General features: G+C 34.5%; 1 protein-coding gene and 1 pseudogene across 2 annotated transcripts in view; both read right to left on the bottom strand.

The window, feature by feature from the left end:
* SLCO5A1 (solute carrier organic anion transporter family member 5A1) overlaps window positions 1-23,044 on the bottom strand; it is a 407,994-nt gene that overhangs the window by 323,430 nt on the left and 61,520 nt on the right. The window lies entirely within an intron of this gene.
* Window positions 9,043-10,457, bottom strand: LOC100933883 (annotated as a pseudogene).

The raw sequence follows: 23,044 nt of genomic DNA, 5'->3' as shown, positions 1-23,044 counted from the left end.
GACTGGGTACTAGGGACACAACTCCAATGAATTAGATAATTTTTAGTTATAAGGCTCCTATGTCAGTGACATAAGGGATAGCAGTAATGAAATACATGAGCAGAAAAGGTAAGCTATACATGTTATATGAAAAAACATTAACTGCTGGACATCTATAAAACATTCCTACTGCAGTCTTAGTAGAACTAGGTCTTTTTTTTTTTTTTTTTTTTTTTTATTTAATAGCCTTTTATTTACAGGATATATACATGGGTAACTTTACAGCATTAACAATTGCCAAACCTCTTGTTCCAATTTTTCACCTCTTACCCCCCTACCCCTTCCCTAGATGGCAGGATGACAGTAGATGTTAAATATATTAAAATATAAATTAGATACACAATAAGTATACCTGACCAAAACGTTATTTTGCTGTAGAAAAGACTCAGACTCTGAAATATTGTACAATTAGCTTGTGAAGGAAATCAAAATGCAGGTGTGCATAAATATAGGGATTGGGAATTCAATGTAATGGTTTTAGTCATCTCCCAGAGTTCTTTTTCTGGGCATAGCTAGTTCAGTTCATTACTGCTCCATTAGAAATGATTTGGTTGATCTCGTTGCTGAGGATGGCCTGGTCCATCAGAACTGGTCATCATATAGTATTGTTGTTGAAGTATATAATGATCTCCTGGTCCTGCTCATTTCACTCAGCATCAGTTCATGTAAGTCTCCAGGCCTTTCTGAAATTATCCTGTTGGTCATTTCTTACAGAACAGTAATATTCCATAATTTTCATATACCACAATTTATTCAACCATTCTCCAACTGATGGACATCCATTCAGTTTCCAGTTTTAGCCCCTACAAAAAGGGCTGCCACAAACATTCGTGCACATACAGGTCCCTTTCCCTTCTTTATAATCTCTTTGGGATATAATCCCAGTAGTAACACTGCTGGGTCAAAGGGTATGCACAGTTTGATAACTTTTTGAGCATAGTTCCAAACTACTCTCCAAAATGGTTGGATTCGTTCACAACTCCACCAACAATGCATCAATGTCCCAGTTTTCCGCATCCCTCCAACAATCATCATTATTTTTCCTGTCATCTTAGCCAATCTGACAGGTGTGTAGTGGTATCTTAGAGTTGTCTTAATTTGCATTTCTCTGATTAATAATGACTTGGAACATCTTTTCATATGACTAGAAATAGTTTCAATTTCTTCATCTGAGAATTGTCTGTTCATATCCTTTGACCATTTTCCAATTGGAGAATGGCTTGATTTTTTATAAATTAGAGTTAATAGTAGAACTAGGTCTTAGTAGAACTAGGATTACATGATTTTAAAGTTAGAAGAGGTCATAAATATTCTGTAGTCAAAACATCCTCATTTTTCAAATAAGAAAATGAGATCAAGAGATTCAATGTCTTGGCTACGGTCCCATTATTAGTAGGTACAAAGAAATGAAATACAGCTAGGCGGCACTATAGATAGACCAGAGTCAGGAAGGCTCATTTTCCTGAGTTCAAATATGGTCCTAGACACTAGGCATGTAATTTAACCCTGTTTGCTTCAATTCTTCATCTGTGGAAAAGGAAATGGAAAAGCTAATCCAATGTCTGCCCCAAACGGAGTCACAAAAAATCAAATATGACTCAACAACAGCAAAAAAGAAGAACTGAAATATAAGCCTATATCTTCTTGAGATCACAGTACAGGAAAAAATATTTTGGATTTTGAGTAATAGCTTAGCCAAAAGAAAAGAAAAAAAAAAAGACATGGAGTATTAATGATAGATTAGTCTGGGGGAGGGAGTTACTGGAGGCAGGAAGGAGTTGGAGGTCTGTTACTATAGTCTATTTAAGAGATGATGAAAGCCTAAATTAGTGCAAGTTTTATAGAATACTGAAGTTGGAAAGACTATCAAAGTGAATATTGAAAACTATATTTGCATATATTTGAGAAAAATAAAATACTATTAAAATAGGAAGTTAATTAGTCAAATAAGGTAATACAGTCTAGTGAAAAGAATAATGGAGTCATAAGATCATAGATTCTTCTTTGGTTGTTGAGATTAAAAAATCCCTAGCAAATATGATTGTTTCACACATTCATGAGAAGGAAAAAAAAAACCTAACCCAGCCCTTTCTTATTTGTTTGAGAACATGTTTCAGTGTCTCTCTATTAAGTCCTAAACTGACTCCAAAATTTTTCTTTTCAAATAAAATTATTTATATTTCAAAAAGAATTTTTTTTGTATATAAAACTAAAAATGCTGGTTTATACATATACACAAAAAAGCTTGAGTCCAATTTTTTTCTTTAAAAAAATCCAAATTTTGCCAAGCTCAGTTAATGAAAAGATAAGAAAATATTTAATTACTAAGTCATAATATTTTCCTTGGATAACAAACAAAAACTTGTTATAAGGATGATGACTTCTGTCATTTACTAATTGAAAACAAAAGGAAGAAAAAAAGTGGTTTTAGACCTAAAAATTTCATTGACAGTAGAAAGGCTGAAGTGAATCCATGACCTTCAGTAACAACTGTAGATGAATATCAAAGCACTTTGCAAGCAGTTGGCTTACACTTTAAGAAATAATATCACAGGTCATGTTCTATAGTCATGGAAAATCATTCATGTAGCCAGGGTATGGATTATTTGGGGTTGTGAACTATCACAATTGTTTTTCTTTAAAAATTACTTAAATTTTCTGTGACTTAAATATTTAAATAGTTCACTTAGAAAATGATTTATTTTTTTAAAACTTTAAATGATAAATATCATTTAAAAACTATTCTTGCTCTAAAGGAACTCTCAGTCTAATTAGGAGGAAAATCTGCAAACAATTCACTCTCTCAAATACATATATATATATATATATATATATATATATATATATATATTACATAAAGGACAAATTGGAAATAAAGGAAGGCACTAAAATTAAGGGGGACAGGAAAAAGCTTCCTGTAGAAGGTGAGATTTCAGCTGGGTTTGAAAGAGATCAAGGAAGCCAGGAGGCTGAGATGAGGAAGGAGAGCATTTAGGCATTGGAGAAAAACCATTAAAATCACTAGAATTTAGGAGTTGGAATGTCTTGTGAGGAACTATAGTAAGGAGACCAACATTACTGGATTACAGAGGCAATACTGGTAACATGCTGCATGTTTTCAGTGACAATTTACATGCAAGATGTATATGCAATATTATCAAGTATCTTATGTCATCAGAAAAGAAAGTAAGCAAGAGTGAAAGATAACAAATAGGTACCTTGAGAAGCAAAAAAAGGGGGAAAAAATTATTGGAAGGTTTCTGGCATGGATGACTTAAATCAAAATGTCTCCAGGAAAGATGGTATCCACATTCTTGAAACTGTACATACATATATCAAAGTGCCTCCATAGTTCCAATATCCAACACAGTGATCTCTTACATAGTAGACAATTAAAAAATATTTTTTGAAATGTGACTACTATACAACTTTGATTCTTTAAATAAAGTGTCGGGAGCAAAAGACAAGCTAGCTTGATACCTTTATCAGGTAAGAACATTCCTACTGAATACATGCTCTATAATAAAATGGTGAGCTAGTTCAGAAGCCAAATACATCCTAGTGTCTGACTAGTACAGAAGATGACGAATTTCACCCAAACCCTTGAAGGAAATCACTTTAGGGAACAGAGACTCTTTCTTGACCAAGATTTAGTGAATTTCAAAAGGAAAGCTTTAGACTTTTCATTGACTTTCTAAGTTTCCTTGGAACAGCAGTGACTTGCAGAAATGTCTGCATTGAGAGGCAAGGACAAACTAGATATATTGAAGAAATACAGCTTTAAGATTCTATAAGGAGTATAGCAGAAAGCTCCAAGATTCCTTTAGGAAACTTCAAGACGGTCCAATGAAGTGTGAACTACCCAAGCCTTTGCTGTAAGTTCTTTCCAAGCTTGAGCCCACTTTCCCCTGGGCTCCATATGTATTTGTGGATGATATTTGTTCCCTAGGCTTTTGTGGGGAATGTTTTGTACCAAATGTTCTAACTCTACCTCTGTGGTAAATATCCCTAACTAAAAACTAACTAAGTCTAGCCAGCTAATTGATATTAACTGATATAAATTAGAAGTCTTTAAGAAATAAACTTATACTCTAGGGACCCATTATGCCATCATGAATGTGACTTACTTAGGATAAGGGTCCCACAGCTTTTTTATAAAAGGAATGGGAGTATATCTTATAAGTACAAATAGAGTAATACCAGGCAAATCTTGTCTTTATATTCATGACACATGAAAAAAATAAATAGATCTAAGTAAGTATAGTAAAAAGATAAAATATCTAAATTTGCAATTTTGAAATCATTTAGCTTCTTGAGTTGGGTCTCATCTTTTAAATGAGGGACTGGGTTAGATATGGACTATAAACTTTTTTTTTGTCATGAACACATTTGGCAATATGTGAAGAATATGGATCCCTTCTCAGAAACAAAAATGTTTTTAAATAATTAAATTAAATGTTACATTTCAGTTAGAGGTTGGTGAAAATAAGATGCATTTTTTTCTCACTTTAAGTCCGCAAATTTCCTCTGAAATCTAACCAGTTTCTATGAACCTCAGGTTAAGAACCCCAGGACTAGATGATTTCCTAAGATTGCTAAGCAGGACAATTTCCTCCAAGTTTACCCAGTTTCTTTACTTACCATCATATATTCTCATATATGCTAAAATCAAAAGGGAATTCAGTATTCAGTACAATTTGGACCAAAAGAATTATTATTCCATTTTACAAAGCCAAGATATTGCTAACCACGATTCCTCTAAATAAAATAAAGATGACTCTAAAGTGTGCTTGTAAAGTTAGTTAAGGACTTTTTAATTGGCATCTTTTCTTGCATACTTCTTTGCATCCCATCCATTTGCCTGATAAAAGGTTTTGTTATTTACCCACATCCATCAGCTGCCCTACTCAGAGCCTGTACTTGAAACAAGACAAAAGCTCAGCAGGGTTAAGGTTATAAGAAGCTTTGTTTAAAAGATCTGCTAAGTGCTTTGTCCTTTTACTTAAATAAAGACACTGAAACCCAAAGGGATAATCACTATGCTTCGAAAGCTTTAGGGCAATTAGAGTTGGTTGGCAAGTTTTGTAAATTCTTCCCCTGAAACTTGCAAAGAACCTGGATTCAGCTCTGGGGAGTCCCTTGCATGACTAACATAGGCCCAGTATTTGGAAGACAGATATTTTGGGACATGCTAACTCAAGTTAGCATTGTGGCTCTCTGAGCCAAAGTGAGGTTTCTTCATAAAGTGGCTTTCTATTCCACTAAGGCTCACCTGGAGGTAAATCTCTTCACTTTTTCATGAGCCATTCATCAATGAATGGATTAACCACACCACAAAGGGAGTCAGGAACATTTGTGGACAATAATTTATGCTTGAAGGAATGATTAACTGATAGGTACTTTTTAATGTCCAAGTCTGCAAGGTCATTATTATTCTTAAATGGTTACAACCCAGCACTATAGTTATAAAATAAACATTTTACAAATTTCAGCCTGGGAAGCAGAGAGCTGCCCTAAAAGGAGTTTGCTAGGAAGCCAATTCCTCTGGATCATAAAACAAACTGATGATCAAAAAATGTCAAAAAGTCAGTTTTCTGATTTGTAAAATGGAAATCTTAGGGATAACCTATGTCATAAGACCTTTTTAGAGGCTCTATAGAAATAATTGAAAGATGTTTAATTAAATGGTGAGTCTGATCCTTCCTCCTGGGTCTAGACTGGGATTTATGTGTGATAGAGTGCTGTAATAGTTCAAAGAATTTACAATTTAAAAGAAATTTGGAGATTATTTACACTGAGCTCCAGAGAAACGAAGAGACAATCAATGTCAAAGGGAATGAATCAGAGACAAAATTTGATTTTGTTAGTATATTATATCTGCCACCCACCAAGCATCAGCCAAGTAAGGCTGGCTAGTACAAGTGGTCAAAGAGAGAATTTCATTTCCAGGGATTCCTAGAGATCTGTTGCTCTCCTGCATATTATTTGTCTTTTCTGCCACCCCCCCCCCCCCCCCCCGCTCTCCTCTAGGTCTTCCTTCCAGCTTTGTACACAAAAGCTAGTCAACAATTCTGATACTTTCCTGCATAATCAAGTGTCCTTTGGGCCTACTAGAGTATCTGACAAACCAGAAAATCTATTATAGTCTTTTAAAATAAATCAGGATAATGGAGTTATTTTTAATTTACATTGTTGTCAGATTCATTAGCATATTCTATTGCTTTTAACTTTACTTCTTATTAGCTTAATTAAAATATTTATCTTCTGAATATAAATCCTAAGGGCAAGAGGACTTTCAAAAAATGAAGTACTGAAAATCCAGCCCAATCACTTGGTTCAAAGCAATTGAGCTAATTTTAAAAATATTCATTCTTTTTTCTCTTTAAGTAGAATTCTTCTTGAAATAAGTTCAGTTAAATAAATATATATGTATATGTATATATTTCCACTTTTGTTACATTTTTTCCTTTAATTTAAATATACATTTGCCCATGGGACAAAAATTTTAATAAACTCTCTTCTTTCCTCACCCTAGGATCATGGGGCATAAATTTTGTAATTATGCAAAAGTAAAGGAAAATGCTAATTCAGGAATCTTCCTTGATATTTTAGACATTGAAGGGCTCTCTGTAGGAGAAAAGAAAAGAATTTTTATAGCAGAAAAGTCAAAAGATTTCACTAACATATTACTGATGAGTTTTGGTTACAGCTCTGTTTTCTGTATGGAAGTAATTTTAATTAAAAATAACTAAGTCAAATTAACATTTTGGCCCTAGCCAGAAGGAAGCAAAAACGGCCAAGAGATAATGAGTTTTATTAACTCCCATAATGTCTGCAAAGTAGCGCTGAATCAAAGTATTGAATCCTTTATTTAGTCACTCCCTAAAGACCTACTTACAGGAGCAAGCAGGTCAATGCCTAATTGATCAGCAAGATGCCATCTGTTTCCAGTAACTGGTTAAGTCTTGCCATATTGCATATGCAAGGATCATACAGGGGTCATGGATTTGGAAAAGGCCTCAAAGTCCAAACTTAGAATTTTAAGGATGGAAAAACAAAAAAACAAAAACAAAAAAAACCCCAGCAGCATCCAGGTAGGCTAAAATTTGCCTCAGGTCACAAAGACAAAGCAAAATTCAAACCCATGCCTCAGACTCCATATCCAACAAACTCTCCATAGCATCACATTGCCTCTTTAAACTGCAAATGTTCTACAGGAAGTACCAGCTATTTTTTACAGATATCTGCTGAGTTCTAAAAGTTCCTCTTAGCAAATGAGGCTTTTAAAAAGGCCTATTTGAACCTCAAGTTAATTTTTTTCCTATAAATAATATTATGGAGGATTATTGAATTCTGTTCTTTGCCTCAGTTTCCTCATCTGTAAAATGAGAATAATAGCATGAAGCTCTCAGTGTTGTGAGGATTAAATGAGATAAAAGATATAATTATTGATCAGGAGAATAGGCACAACCAAAAGTGAATTTTGTTTTATTTTCCTAAATACAGATAATTTAGGCTTAATCAGAGGAGGAGGAATTCAATTCAATAATTAATAAGGCCACATTATATTAAGACACTGAGGAGAAGACTATGATAGAAACTTGGAGACTTTGGTGGCACAGTCAAGAACATTCATTCAAGGTTGGTAGCCAATGTTCCTTTTTTTTATATTTTAAGGCTAGAGGATGGAAAGATTCCCAATTTAACAAGCATTTATTTTCTCTCTCTCCCACTCCATGCAACAATTTAACGATATTCCATCTTATTTCAAAACTTAGGATGTTCCTTTTCCTTGATAATATTGTACTAGGAGCATCAGTCTGAATAGTTTATTCAAGACTGGCAAATCACTTAAAATCTGCATCTGGACTTCAGTTCCTTCATTTGTAAAATGAATTGACTGGATTCCAGCTTCAATTATTCAAAGTGTTTTATAATTGTCTTTAACTATTTGAAGGGCTATTATAATGGAAAACGGATTCTACTTTTAGGCCTGCCCCCAAAAGGCAAAAGTAATAGTGGTCTATGATTGTTGCTAAAATGTAGATTAAGATTGATGTAATTTTAGGAAAAAATTCTAACCAGTAAAAGGAAAACAACACAAAGCAGAATTCATAGTCCAGGAAAACAGGAGGTCAATCACACCACCACTACCACCACCACCAACACACACACACACACACACACACACATTATCAAGCTAGATGAGACTACTCCTTGGGTATGTGGTAGACAGGAATTCTTTTTCAGACACGAATTTGGCTATATGACTATAGAGGTCCCTTACAATCTTGAAATTTTATGAAATGTTATTTTAAACATGGAGAAGAGAAGATTTAATACAGACAAGATAATAGTCTTATAATGAAGGTGAAGATCTATAATATAATAAAGAGGCTAGATTTCCCCTTTTTGGCCCATTCAGCAAAGCTATGAGCAATGGGTTGGGGTTGTAGGAAGGCCTATTTAGTTCAATATAAGGAGAAACTTTTAACAATTACCACTATTCACAAGCATATTCCTTTTCATATTTCATATGCTATATATACACTCCAAATATGTGTTAGGCTAAATCCTCTCTTCTAACTTAGAGATTCTGGGACTGTTTAAATCTCTGGTTAATAACATTTCTTTGGCCCATAAATAGAAGGCAGAAAAGAGGTGGGGGTGAGAGATGGTTTTCCTTGTTTTATTTTTCCCCTGAGGTAGCTAGATTTTCCTTAGAATTTGAGGTAAGGATTATAAGGATGTATATGTACAAGTGAAAAAGAGCTTGCCTGAGGTAGAATTAACTGAATTCTGACTAATGTAAGGAGGTGGGGATGAAGAGGAGGGGAATGCAATACTTTCTACCGGTGAATTTAGTAGAGTATTAGTTCAATATAATTTTTTTAAAATGTAATTACAAACTGCCTTGAGAGCAAATTTATTAAGCATTTAATGAGTACAGAAGTTCTATGAGATAGAACATCTGAATTTTTTTTTGAATTTTGAAAGATATATTCATGATTTATATTTTCCCCCCTTCTTCTCTAGTATACCTTCCAATTTTCTTTTCTTGACTGACACTACATGTTCTGCTTTTCTTGGTTTGTTTTTACTATCCTTAGTCCAACCAAATTTCTTGGACTGTTGCTGTTTTCCTGCTTAATCATTAGATTTGAGAGGGCTATTTTTGAACTCTTGTTGTTCTTTGTTTACAGAAAGGGCTACGCCTGTAAGAAGCTGATCTCTGATATCTATGTATGTCTGGCTTTAGTATTTACTTCGCATAGTAAAGATGGAAAAATCTTCTTACTTGGGTTGTGTTTCCACATTTTGATGAAGCCATCACTTGACACTATAACAATAACATGATACTCTGGGACTTCAAAGACGCAAGTGACTTTAATGCTGTTTTGATGAGCTTTAAATTCACAGAGACATTTTATTGAATCACAGTCAAACAACCTTATAATTTCTTCATCTTTAGCCACAAGTATGGAATCTGAAATAAATGTAACAGAAGAAATTCTTTTCCCAGCAGTGATGGTACCAGTAATGGATGCAGTTTCAAGTTGGTAGATGTCTATCTTGTTTATTATAACAACTACATACTTCAACTACATACATACATGGGGACCATTCAAATATGTGAACATTTTTGTTTGTTTTTATGAATGTTGATCTTCCTTCAATAAGGTTCCATGTTTGTAATGTCTTGTCTGTTCCCACTGATAGTACTAATTTGCCAGATGGATGAACAGAAAGAGAAGTCACAAGTCTCTTTTGTGTTTTAATAGACTTCAAACAGTTCTATCTCTTTGCATCTCAAACACAGGTCCATGTTCTCTTTCACTAATTAAATGCCCATTACCAAAGAATTTCAGGCAATTTATTGTGCCATTCAAAAAATAATAATAGCTTTTTATTTTTCAAAATATGTGCAAAGATAGTTTTCAATATTCGTCCTTGCAAAACCTTGCATTCCAAATTTTTCTCCTTCCCTTCCCAACTCCCACCTCCCCTAGAGAGCAAGTAATCCAATATAGGTTAAACATATGCATTTCTTTTAAATATATTTCCACATTTATCATGCTGCATAAGAAAAATCAGATGGGGGTGAGGAGGGGAAAAATGAGAAAGGGGAAAAAAAAGCTAGCAAACAACCACAACAATAATTATGCCATTATGATGATGCATAGTGTTTCATGTTCTACCTTTTTTTTCATGTTACAGGTGTGAATTATTTCATCTTTGCCTCCAGTGACCACAAACTGGTTATTTACAGCCATTGATGACAAGGAAACAACATGGCTGTGGTGGGTAAAATCAGCCACAGGAGTCCAGTTCTCACTCTGACTGCTCAGGCTGGACTCCCTGTGCACAGTGAATTTAAAAGGAAATCTGGATATTTCAATCAGTGAATACACAAGCATTTATTAAGTGGTTACACTATACTAGGCACTGTGCTGAGTATTGCTAAAAACAAAGAAAAGCAAGCATAAAAGCTTCCCCTGACCTCAAAAAAGCTGACATACTAATGGGGGAAATGTAAATAACTAGATACATTAACAGTATAGACAAAAAAAAGTACATTATCTGCCACCAAGAAGATTGTCTTTTTCTGAGATACATACTACATACACACAGAGAAGTAATACAAAATAATTTGAGGAGGAAGAGAAGAGAACAAAGTATTGATTGGCAAGGTAAACTGCATCCATTATTGGTACCATCAGGATATTGCACACAATCTCTAATTTCAAGTTCAACAAATAAAGAGTGAGACTATTTGACTACAGCAAAGAATGCACAAAAAAGAGAAATGTGTAGTAAGGTTGGAAAGGTAGGTGAAAACCATAATGGAATGGAATTTAATGGTAAATTGAAAGTTTAAATTTTATCTTAGAAGAAATAAGGAGCCATTAAAACTTTTTTGAGCAAGAAAGTAGCAGATAAGGCCTGTGGGATAGGAATATTTATTTGGCAATTGTGTATAGCCTAAGCACAAATTAAGATGTTCTTGGGTACTCTGCCAAGAAATAGAAAGAGTCCTCAATTAGGGTGATTATGTGAATAGCCAGAAGTTGTGAAAGATGTTATAGATCTTTAATCTATAAGATTTTGGCAACTGATTAAATATGGTAGGTGAAAGAACAAAAGATCATTTCAGGATGATTCAAGGTTGTGAAAACTGGGTTACATAAGTTGATAGTATATTCAGTAGAAATAGAGAAGTCATTTCTAGTTTTGGCATGGTAAGTTTGAGTTAATAATAGGATATTAGAGCAAGAGAGAGAGATGAAGTGTGATGAACTAATATCTAAGTATGGGAATTAACTGACCAAAATGATAATTGAAGCTCTGGGAGTAGATTAAATGTCCAAGAAAAGGTATACAGAGAGTGTCCAAAACAAAGCTTTGGTCCACACCATGAGTTATGGGGAGGAAATGGATGCTGATTCAACAAAAGTGATCAAAAAGCAATGATCAGACAGATAGGAGAAGTAGGAAGAGATTAATTCCAAAGAAGTAAAGGGATGAGGGAGTACTCATCTTCAAGAGAAGGTGGGCAACAATATTAAAAGCCAAAATAACAGCAAGCAGATAAGAATTAAGGAAAGTGCAATGGATTTAACAGATCAAAAGGCTGTGGTAATCTTGGGGAAAGCAGGTTCAGAAAGTGATAGAGTCCAAAATCAGATTCAAAGATTTATGACTGAAAGGTGTGAAATGAAGGCAAAATGAAAAGGAAGAACTATATTGTGATGGCTTAAAGAGAAGAAAGGATCAAATCAAAGATTCATAAGAATTGAAAGAGACTTAGGTAAGTTTGTGGGCTCTGAAAATAGAACAAATAGATAAAAAGAGATTGAAGAGAGAGCTGGGGAAATTGAAGAAGGGGAGAAAGGAAACACAGAGAAATTAAAGATATAAGCTCCCAGAAGAAATGGGAAAGAATAGGGTCAAGAACACAAGGAAAAAAGAATCAACTCAAGGAAAAGGCCTGTCTTCTCCTTGGAAACTATAATAAATAAGAATAGGCTAAGATGCATAAGGCTTTTAAAATGTTCTCATAGCTGATGGCTATCTTTTCTTAGTAGGGTATGCCTTTGAGGTAGAAAGTGAATAAAAGGGAAAAGATACTCCTTCCTCAGATCTCTGCCTTTAGAATTTGGCATCATTGGTCAGTTCCTACCACTTTTTCTCCTTTCACCAAGCAGTTTCTCTCCCTACTAATTATTCTCAATTCCTTCCCTGCAGAGTTTTCTCTTTGTATGCACAAAAAAAGAGGGTGGAAGGAAGGAATGAAGTCATTTATCCTAATAAATCAGGTTTATCAATTTAGCAAAATTATGCTTTAACTTATTTTTAGCCTAGGCAAAAGAAGAAAAATCCCAATCCTGTTTAGTTCTACTATTTGAGAAATTGATCCTAAAAATCGCTAATAAGTTAAAATCATAGCATTTTCTTTCTCAATTTGACTCAGCCCCCAGAAAGCCTGCCAGGTTCAAATGGTCCTTTCTGTACTCATTATACCAACATTCACTTACTATTCCTTTAGCTTTAACTCCCATTCACAAATAAGGCAATTTGTAGATCAAGAGCAATTAAGTTGAAGAACTTTATCAAGTTAGAAAGTAAGATTCAAACTATTCTCAAAGAAATTCAAATAGAAATTAGATAAGTAGTTTCAGAGAACAGAATAGGTTTTAGTCAGATTCTGCCCCTTTACAAGTAAAAAGGAAGAGGAGACTATACTACAGTTTAGTTGGTTGTTTGTTTTTCAAAATGGAGGGTCAGCAACTACTGGTTCCATAATGTTGGCTGAAAGCAGAGACAGTTCCAAGTCCCAGGTTTGATTATAATCCAATAGGCTACGATGACCTGAGCGTTCCTCTTATTCTCTAGAGCCCTGTTCAAACTAATACACTTTCTCTCTCTCCTCTCTCTGTCTCTCTCTGTCTCTCTCTGTCTCTCTCCTTACTCAAACTGCATTATACCATACCTATTGGTGTTACAACCATTAGCAATCTTTCCTAATACTGCTTCTGGTAATTGCTCCTCAAGCTCAGAAGCCAAAGAAGGAATCTCTTCTTCATTTCAAAAGACATGCCTGACATCCTTCAGTATTGAGTTGTCATGTGACTGGAAGTAGCCAAATTGTGCACACTTCTCCCTATCTGCAAGAGTTCATCTCAAAATTCAGTTATATTAGTGAAGTAGGAAATAAGCTCTGCTGAGAAAAAGGAATCAGGGAATGGTACAGGGATCCTTAGCGCAAAAAAAAAAAAAAAAAAAAAAAAAAAAAAAGGAGAGGTGATTTTTAATAGTAGCTGTGAAAAATGTGATAGAGAATTGATCAAGCAAAAACAAAAAGATTATTATATATAGCAGTGAAGACCCATTTGAAATTAGATAACAAATTTGAAGTGGATCCATTTAAGACACCTGTGTGCCTTTCTTCAGCATTTAGCAGCACATGAAAGGAGACAAAGTGGATGGTGAAAGTAATGGAAGATTACAGTTTGACAAGAATTCTGATAGACTAAGGGGGCAAAAGATTCATCATACAGATGTTCAACTATAGGGTAAATATTGTGAAGGAAAGAAGGTGAAGTCAGAGCAGAAGTGATGGATTGAGAGAACAGAAAAAGAGAAGGGAGTTACAGGTCACAATGAGGACAAAGAATAGATTTAGAAGTGTACTAGGGGAAAGAGAAAACACTAAGAGGTTATAATTGGAAATTTTAGCATTTAAGATGGTAGAGAGCACCATTGTGGAAGATGAGAAGATCTAAATCTGGGAAGATTGAGATTGAGTCAAATCAACAAGCATTTATTAAGCACCTGCTAAGTGCCCCCTGAGATAAAGTGAGGTTCTGAGACACTACAATTGAAAAGGACGTTGAGAGACCAAGGTGTGAGAAGAGACATAATTAACACACATATTAAAGTTCCTATATGCAAGGGCATGGTCTAGGTCTGAAAAGAAGATTAAGTCAGGTAGTAAACCTTGAAAAAAGGAGGAAGAATGACCCAGAGACAGGGGAATAAGGATACCAACATCTGGACTAATAATAAAATAACCCTAGTAACTGAAGTTTTACTTCCATTATTCTAATAGCTGCAGCTACTTTATTTAAACTACAAGTAGGCAGAGGTCCTTAAAACAACAACAATAACTTTATTATGGAAAATGGTGTCATTAATTAGGAACTGCCTGGCAAATAAGATAGTCAGTACCATGCAGGAATGATTATAGGGAACTACTATAGTACCCTATTCCTAAAATACCTCTCTAGGGCATTGGCTGAGGCTTTAAGTAGCTTCATTAAAACTTCATTTCTGTAGCTTGAGGCTATACTTTGTCAAAATCCAAAAAAAAAAAAAAAAAAAATCCAGATTTTCATTTGCCCCGTGAATTCTATTTCTGGCTCCTATACAAATCAAGTCATCCTGTTACAGAGATAGAGTTTAGGGCCCACAGCCATCTGGAAGGCTGCCTGTTCTTGAGGCTGGCTTAAAAGAGCCCTTAGGGCTGTCTTGTTTGGTTAAAATAGATAGAGAACCAGGTTAGAGGGTATGAAGATAAATAATAAATGAATGATAGTCCAAGACCACAATTAGGCCAAGGTTAATAAGCATCAATCCCAGTGGGTAAAGGATTTCTCTTTAGAAATAACCACTAGATAAACCATTTTCATGATACGTCATGACACTTACTGACATGATAGTCATTTTTAAAATGTGACCTTATAGAGAAACAATTAAAGATGAAATGTAATGTTGCTATCATGTTGTAAGCTACTTAGTATCAATTTAGGGGAAAGACCTAGTACAAAGAAAGAAAATTCCAAATTAGAATATCGATCCTTAGGCCTTTGAGCAAATCAATCAGCCTCTCTGAAGCTCAGTTTTGTCAACTATAAAATGGGAGTAGTTAGGTTATATTTCCTACTTTATAGGTTTTTCACAAGGAAAGTACTTGATAAGTTTTAAGAGTATTATATATATAATATACACATACACATGCATACACATATATGTTATTAATAGTAGTATTTTCTTTTTGATCTTTGCCATCACAAAGTATTAGTCATACTTAAATTAACAGTTGTTTGTTTTAGACAAACTTAATATGTTCCAAGTTAGATATAATGGGTCAAATACTCCCCATCAACTGGAATGGTAATAATCTATAAAAAACAATGAATGTTGTCAGTACAATTAAAGCACAATTAAATAAAATTTTAAAAGCATAATTAAAGCAAAGCAATTAATTAAGCACCTACTATGTGCCAGGCACTTTGCTAAAAAAGCACTGAAGATTTTGCTAACTATTGTATATATGAAGAATACAGAGAAGAATGGAACGAATGATATAAACTGATGCAAAGTGAAGAAAGAACTAGGAAAACTGGTTTCAATAATGTCAATCAAAAGAACAACAAAATCAAAACTGAATGCTATGTAATTATGAGGAAGCTTGTCCCCAACTCCCAAGAAAAAATATAAGAATAAAAATTTCTATAAAGAGACGAGAATGTTATATACAATGTCAACCTTGTTTAACGTGTTCATTAAACTTTGCTTTTAATCTAGTTTTTGTAATAAGAGAACTCTTTGAGAGGCAGGACAGAATGACAGAAGTCAATTTCTAACAATAAGATGATTGAGATTAGTTCCAATGATCTTGTGATGAAGAGAGTCATCTACACCCAGAGAGAAGACTATGGGAACTGAGTGTGGATCACAATATTTGATTTTTCTTGTACAGCAAGATAATTGTATAAATATGTATGCATATGTGGATTTAACATATATTTTAATATGTTTAACTTAATGTATATCGGATTACTTGCCATGTAGGGAAAAGTGGGGGAAGGAGCGGAAAATTTGGAACACAAGGTTTTGCAAGGGTCAATGTTGAAAAATTATCCATGCACATGTTTTGAAAATAAAAAGCTTTAATAAAAAAAAATTTTTTTTGATGGGAGTATTTTTTATTTTTTATTTTTTTTAATTAAATAACTTTTTATTGACAGAACCTATGCCAGGGTAATTTTTTACAACATTATCCCTTCCATTCACTTCTGTTCCGATTTTTCCCCTCCCTCCCTCCACCCTCTCCCCAAAGATGGCAAGCAGTCCTATACATGTTAAATAGATTACAGTAGATCTTGGATACAGTATATGTGTGCAGAACCGAACAGTTTTCTTGTTGTTCAGGGAGAATTGGATTTAGAAGGTATAAATAACCTGGGAAGAAGAACAAAAATGCAAGCAGTTTACATTCATTTCCTAGTGTTCTTTCTTTGGGTGTAGCTGCTTCTGTCCATCCTTGATCTATTGAAACTGAGCTCGATCTTCTCTTTGTCAAAGAAATCCACTTCCATCAGAATGCATCCTCATACAGTATCGCTGTTGAGGTATATAATGATTTCCTGGTTCTGCTCATTTTGCTCAGCATCAGTTCATGTAAGTCTCGCCAATCCTCTCTGTATTCGTCCTGCTGGTCATTTCTTACAGAACAATAATATTCCATAACATTCATATACCATAATTTACTCAACCATTCTCCAATTGATGGGCATCCATTCATTTTCCAGCTTCTGGCCACTACAAACAGGGCTGCCACAAACATTTTGGCACATACAGGTCCCTTTCCCTTTGTTAGTATCTCTTTGGGGTATAAGCCCAGTAGAGACACTGCTGGATCAAAGGGTATGTACAGTTTGATAACTTTTTGGGCATAGTTCCAAATTGCTCTCCAAAATGGCTGGATGTATTCACAATTCCACCAACAATGTATCAGTGTCCCTGTTTTCCCACATCCCCTCCAACATTCTGCATTATCTTTCCCTGTCATTCTGGCCAATCTAACAGGTGTATAGCGGTATCTCAGAGTTGTCTTAATTTGCATTTCTCTGATTAATTATGATTTGGAGCATATTTTCATATGGCTAGAAATAGTTTCAATTTCTTCGTTTGAGAATTGTCTGTTCATATCCTTTGACCATTTATCAATTGGAGAATGGCTTGATTTCTTATAAATTAGAGTCAATTCTCTATATATTTGGAAATGAGGCCTTTATCAGAACCTTTGACTGTAAAAATGTTTTCCCAGTTTATTGTTTCCCTTCTAATCTTGCCTGTATTAGTTTTGTTTGTACAAAAACAAAAAAAAATTTTAATTAAAAAAATAAGAAATGAAGTCAACATAAAAAGGGAAAGTATTAAATATTTTTAAACTAAAAGGAGGAGGGACAATCATGAGATTCTAGAATCATAGCTTCATAGATATAGGCCTGAAAAGGACTCAGAATTCATCTAATTCAACACTCTCATTTAATATATGAGAGGAAAGAAACCCAGAGAAATGTAATGGCTTGTTCAAAGTCATACAAGTAGAAAAGTAGCAAAGCCAGAATTTAAGTGCAATTCCTCTGATCCTAAAATGTTTCTCCAGAAAATGTTATGGGGGTAACCACTATATTTGTTCAGCCTTGTCCCATTCTTCATGAGTCTATTTGTAGTTTTCTTGGCAAACATGCTAGAGTGATTTGCCATTTCTCTCCCCAGATTATTTTACAAATGAGAAACTGAGACATAGGTAAGTGATTTGTCCAGGGTCACACAGCTAGTAAGTATCTGAGACCAAAGTTAAACTCAGGAAGATGAATCTTCCTGACTCTAGGTTCAACACTCTACACAATGAGCCAGTTAGATGCCCTGGCCATACAATATCTGATCACATATTTTTCAATAATATACAGCACCACCAGGAGCAACTAGATGGCTCAATGGATAGAGTACCAGTTCTGTAGTCAGGATTCAGAATTCATAAAGACCTGAGTTCTTGCTAGCTGTATGACCCTGGGTACTTAACAATTTGCCTTACCAAAAAAAATGATAATAATATACAGACATATATGCATTCCAGTAATTTTATATCTCAGAAAGAACATGTGGAAAACTAAAAGTTGAAAAGAATACATCCTTCTGTTGATCTTAGGATTTATTACTTTCTTAACTGTTTTGTAGAAGTCATGATAATAATAATAAGATGTTATACTGAAAGTTTTAAGAAAATTTAAGAGAGAAAACTGTTATATCATTTCAATAATCTAGTTTTGAACAAACTTTGAAGAACTGGGTTATCTCCTAGAAGCTTCCCTAACTATTAAATTATATTTTGAAAACAGGACTTCAAACACCATCTAGTCAAATTCATACCTGAGCAAAAATCCATTTAAAACATTCCCAACAAGTGTCCATCCATCTTACTTGAAGACCCCATGTATAGAGAGGAAAGACCCACTATCTCTGGGTAGCCTATTGATTGAACTTTTAGGAGCTCTGACAGCTAGCAATTTTTTCTTTATATTTAGATTAAATCTGCCTCTTTGTTTTTTTTTCCCTCTCTATTGATTCTTTCCCCACTCCCTACAAATATGTCATCTCTTTTCATCTTGAAAAAAACCCTGACTTGATCTAGCCATTCCCCCACTCACTGTCACCCTCTATCTATCCTCCCCTTGTCTGATAAATTCCTTTAGCTTTCTAGACTGTTTTCACTTACTCTCCCCTTTCAATCTCTTCTCAGACCTCTTCAATGTGGCTTTTGACCTCATTATTTAACTGAAACTGCCTTATCTATAGTTACCATTATCTAATTGCCAACTTGGATAGGATCTGAATCTTCATCTTTTTTTATTTCTTTGCAGCATTTGACACTATGGAGCACATTCTTGACCTCGTTAATCTCTCCTTCCCACGTTTTTATATTACTCTCCTACTCTCTCTTTCTCCTTCCATCTATCTCCTCAGTCTTCTTTGTTGGATCATCCTCCAGGTCATACCCACTAATCATGGTGTCCTCTAAAGCTCTTCCCAACCCCTTTCCTCTTTTTTCCTTCTACTATATCAGACATCTTGACTTTTTTCCTGGACTTAAAATGACTCACAAAAATAGAATGAATTTAATAACTTTACATAATTTTGCCTCACTTAAATCCAATTCACACACTAGCCAAAACATCAATCATATTATCATTGGTCTTTTTCAAAAATGAAGGATGAACAATAATATATCACTTATTGATCTCATCAGTTTCCAAGGGTTTAGTTATCATCTCTGCAGATGATTCCCAGATCTCTATACTCAGCCTCAACCTTTCTTTAGAGCTCTAATACCAATTGGATCCTATCTCCCTCTTTCCCTCCCCCTTCCCTCCCCCCCTTTGGTCTTCTCTCCCTCTTCCCTTCTCCCCCATCCCCCTATCTTGGCTCTGAAGCTCTTATCTCTGCTAATCCTGTAGGTCCCCATGAAAATAAAGGGAATGGTGGGCATCTATCTACCAAAAATTAAATTGACACAAATGACTTCCAAACATTCAACAATAAAATGGAAAAAAAAAAAAAACCAATCATGAGAAGACATGAAACAGGTCGAAAGGATTGTCAAGAAGATGTCTAAAGATTTGAGAATTTTCTTTTTAATTTTTTTAAAGATCCAACTTCTTTCCTTCTCTCTCCTCCTTTTCCCTTCCCATACAACTGAGAAAGTAAGAAAGAAAATCCCCTATTATGATACATATATAGTAAAGCAAAGCCAAAGGGAATTTACTTAAAACTGGAATGGTTTGTTTTAAAAAAAAGTTTCACCATCATTAAACAATAGGAACATAACCACTCATCTTTCTCTGAGAAGTAAGAGAAAAGTTTCCCTTGGGATCCACATGTACAAAAATGTTTGTGGCAGCCTTTTTTGTAGTGGCAAGAAACTGGAAACTGAGTAGATCCCCATCAGTTGGAGAATGGCTGAATAAATTATGGTGTATGAATGTTATGGAATATTATTGTTCTTCAAGAAATGACAAGCAGTATGATTTCAGAGAGGCTTGGACAGACTTACATAAACTGATGCTAAATGAAATGAACAGCACCAGGAAATCATTATACAACAAGGTTATGCGATGATCAATCCTGATGGACATGACTCTTTCCAACAATTAAATGACTGAGGCCAGTTCTAATGATCTTGTGATGAAGAGAGCTATCTACACCCAGAGAGAGAGAACTGTGGGGACTGAGTATGGAGTACGACATAGCATTTTCACTCTTTTTGCTGTTGTTTGCTTGTATTTTGTTTTCTCATTTTTTCCCTTTTTGATCTGATTTTTCTTGTACAGCAAGATAATTATATAAATATGTATGCATATATTAGATTTAACATATATTTTAACATGTTTAATATATATTGGATTACTTGCCATCTAGGGGAGGGGGTGGGGGAAGGAGGGAAAAATTTGGAACACAAGGTTTTGTGAGGGTCAGTGTTGAAAAATTATCCATGCATATGTTTTGAAAATAAAAAGCAAAAAAAGAAAGTAAGAAAGAAAGAAAGAAATTATAGCCACAGAGTTGATCAGTGAACCTTTTTCACAATTCCAGGGCAAAAAAGAGTGCGTGTGATAATTTATAGATCAGAGCATAGACTAGGAGACTAGTAAACACACCTTGGATCATACACCTTGGAAAAACTGAAAACTTATAGATCTCTAAATGTATTTTTCTAAAAACACATGCACAAAACCCTTGAAGCTTGGGACAGTAGGCCCTCCACTCTGAAAGCAGAGCCTTACTTTAATGCGGAGTTAAAAGTCAAGTAATAGGTTGGGGAAATGAGCAAACAACAGGAAAAAAAAAAGATTCTGACCATAGAAAGTTACTATGGAGACAAGGAAAAATTAAAACACACTCAGAAGATAACAAAGTCAAACTCCTCCATCTATAGCCTCCAAGAAAAATATGAATTGGTCTTAAGCCATGAAAGAACTCAAAAAGTATCTTGAAAATCTAGTTAGAGAGGTAGAGAAAATATTGGGAAGAAAATGAGAAAGTTGCAAGAAAATCATGAAAAACAAGTCAATAGCTTAGTAAAGGAGACATAAAAAAATACTGAAAAAAACAAAACTTTAACAACAGAATAGGCTACATGGTAAAAGCCTAGTGTGACCCAAAGCCCAGGAGTCCTCCTCCAAAGAGCTCTGTCGAAAATCCAAAGGAGTGAAAACTCTGAACATGTTTCTAAAAAGGCAAGAGTTGCTTCAACTTCATCTCTTCTAATTCACAGAATAAGCAGCTCCTCTTGAATCAGTCACTAATCTTCAACACAACCCTACAATGACCAATAAAGAACTGCTACATCAGATCAAGAGCTGCATATCCTTTAGCAAGGGACAGGTTACTTATGCTACAGAAGAATATGCCCACATTATGAGTTCCTCCAGATTGTCCCCACAAGTTTTCTCCTGAAGCTATCCCAGGTCTTGGTACCCCGTCAAGTCTCTTTTTTTTACTCCTGATATATAGAACTAGGAGAAGATGCTGGTTGTATTCCTTGGTGACTTCAGCTATTTTCAGATGATCACTCATCAATCTTTAGAGTTCATTCCCTTCTTATCCAGAAATTGATTGCTTTCTTCTATGATTCCCCAGGTCATCTTCTTACTCTCCATAAGTTTTCTTTCCTAATCTTTCTCCCTTTTTAGACACACTGGCCTCCCAGTTCCTTATTCAATTCACAGTTACCTTATTTTCAGTTTACTAGCATCATGCATATCTAGAGTGCCCTGATCCCAGCTGACCAAATTCCTAGTTATAGAACTAAATTCTTTTTTTTTAATTATTATTATAGCTTTTTATTTACAAGATATATGCATGGATAATTTTTCAGCATTCACAATTGCAAACCTTTTGTTCCAATTTTTCCCCTCCTTCCCCCACCCCCTTCTCTAGATGGCAGGTTGATCAATACATGTTAAATATGTTAAAGTATAAATTAAATACAATATATGTATACATGTCCATACAGTTATTTTGCTGTACAAAAAGAATCAGACTTTGAAACAGTGTACAATTAACCTGTGAAGGAAATAAAAAATGCAGGTGGACAAAAATAGAGGGATTGGGAATTATATGTAGTGGTTCATAGTCATCTCCCAGAGTTCTTTCCCTGGGTTTAGCTGGTTCAGTTCATTACTGCTCTATTGGAACTGATTTGGTTCATCTCATTGTTGAAGAGGGCCAGGTCCATCAGAATTGATCATCATATAGTATTGTTGTTGAAGTATGTAATGATCTCCTGGTTCTGCTCATTTCACTCAGCATCATAGAACTAAATTCTTAACAATGAGTTCAAGTAGAGAAAATGTTTCTGCTCAGATAGAGAAGGTCTTTGCAAAAAGAAAAAATAAAAACCAAAAAACTCATTGTCACTGGTAAATAAATGCCCAGAGCCTGATAGCTTCCTCTGAGTATACCTTTAAATGACATCCCCCCATCTTTTCTCTGGATTAGGCAAATTATGACAAATGGAATTTACTATGCTCTAAATATCCAGAACCTGAGAGCTTTCTTTGAGTACAACTTTAAATATTATCCCCCCCCCCCCAATTTTTTTCCTGGACTAGGCAATAGGAAACATCCCTATTCCATCTGGTGATATAAAGTAGAATCCATGTACAAAAAGGATAAATAAAAATGTTTTATTAATGGAAAAAATTAAAGGAAAGAGTTCAGAGATATAGTAAAGAAGCAGCTTTTTGTTAAATTAATATTTTAAAACTGTGCAGCAAGAATACTAGAGTAAAGGAAATTAGTACTTAACCCTAAAAATGTACATTCCTATCTATCTAAATAATAATAATAATATTTATATAGCATTTTGTTTTACAAAGTACTATATATATATTATCTTATTTGATCCTCACAATAACTCTGTGAGCTAAATTCTATTTAAATTTCTATTTTACAGATGAGGAAAATTAAGTGACTTTCACAAAATTACACAGCTAGTAAGTAACTGAGGTAGGCTTTCAACTGAGGTCTTTCTTACTCTATGTATAGCACACTACTGTACTTCCTAGATGCATATATACAGTAAGAAACTGGAATTCTTCAGACTGAAACCTTTTTTAAACTGCTGAAAGGAAATGCTATTCTAAAACACAAA

The sequence above is a fragment of the Sarcophilus harrisii genome, chromosome 1 (assembly GCF_902635505.1).
Source record: "Sarcophilus harrisii chromosome 1, mSarHar1.11, whole genome shotgun sequence".
Lineage (NCBI taxonomy): Eukaryota > Metazoa > Chordata > Mammalia > Dasyuromorphia > Dasyuridae > Sarcophilus > Sarcophilus harrisii.
The sequence above is the reverse complement of the archived record's forward strand: the minus strand, read 5'-3'. Positions and strand labels throughout refer to the sequence as shown.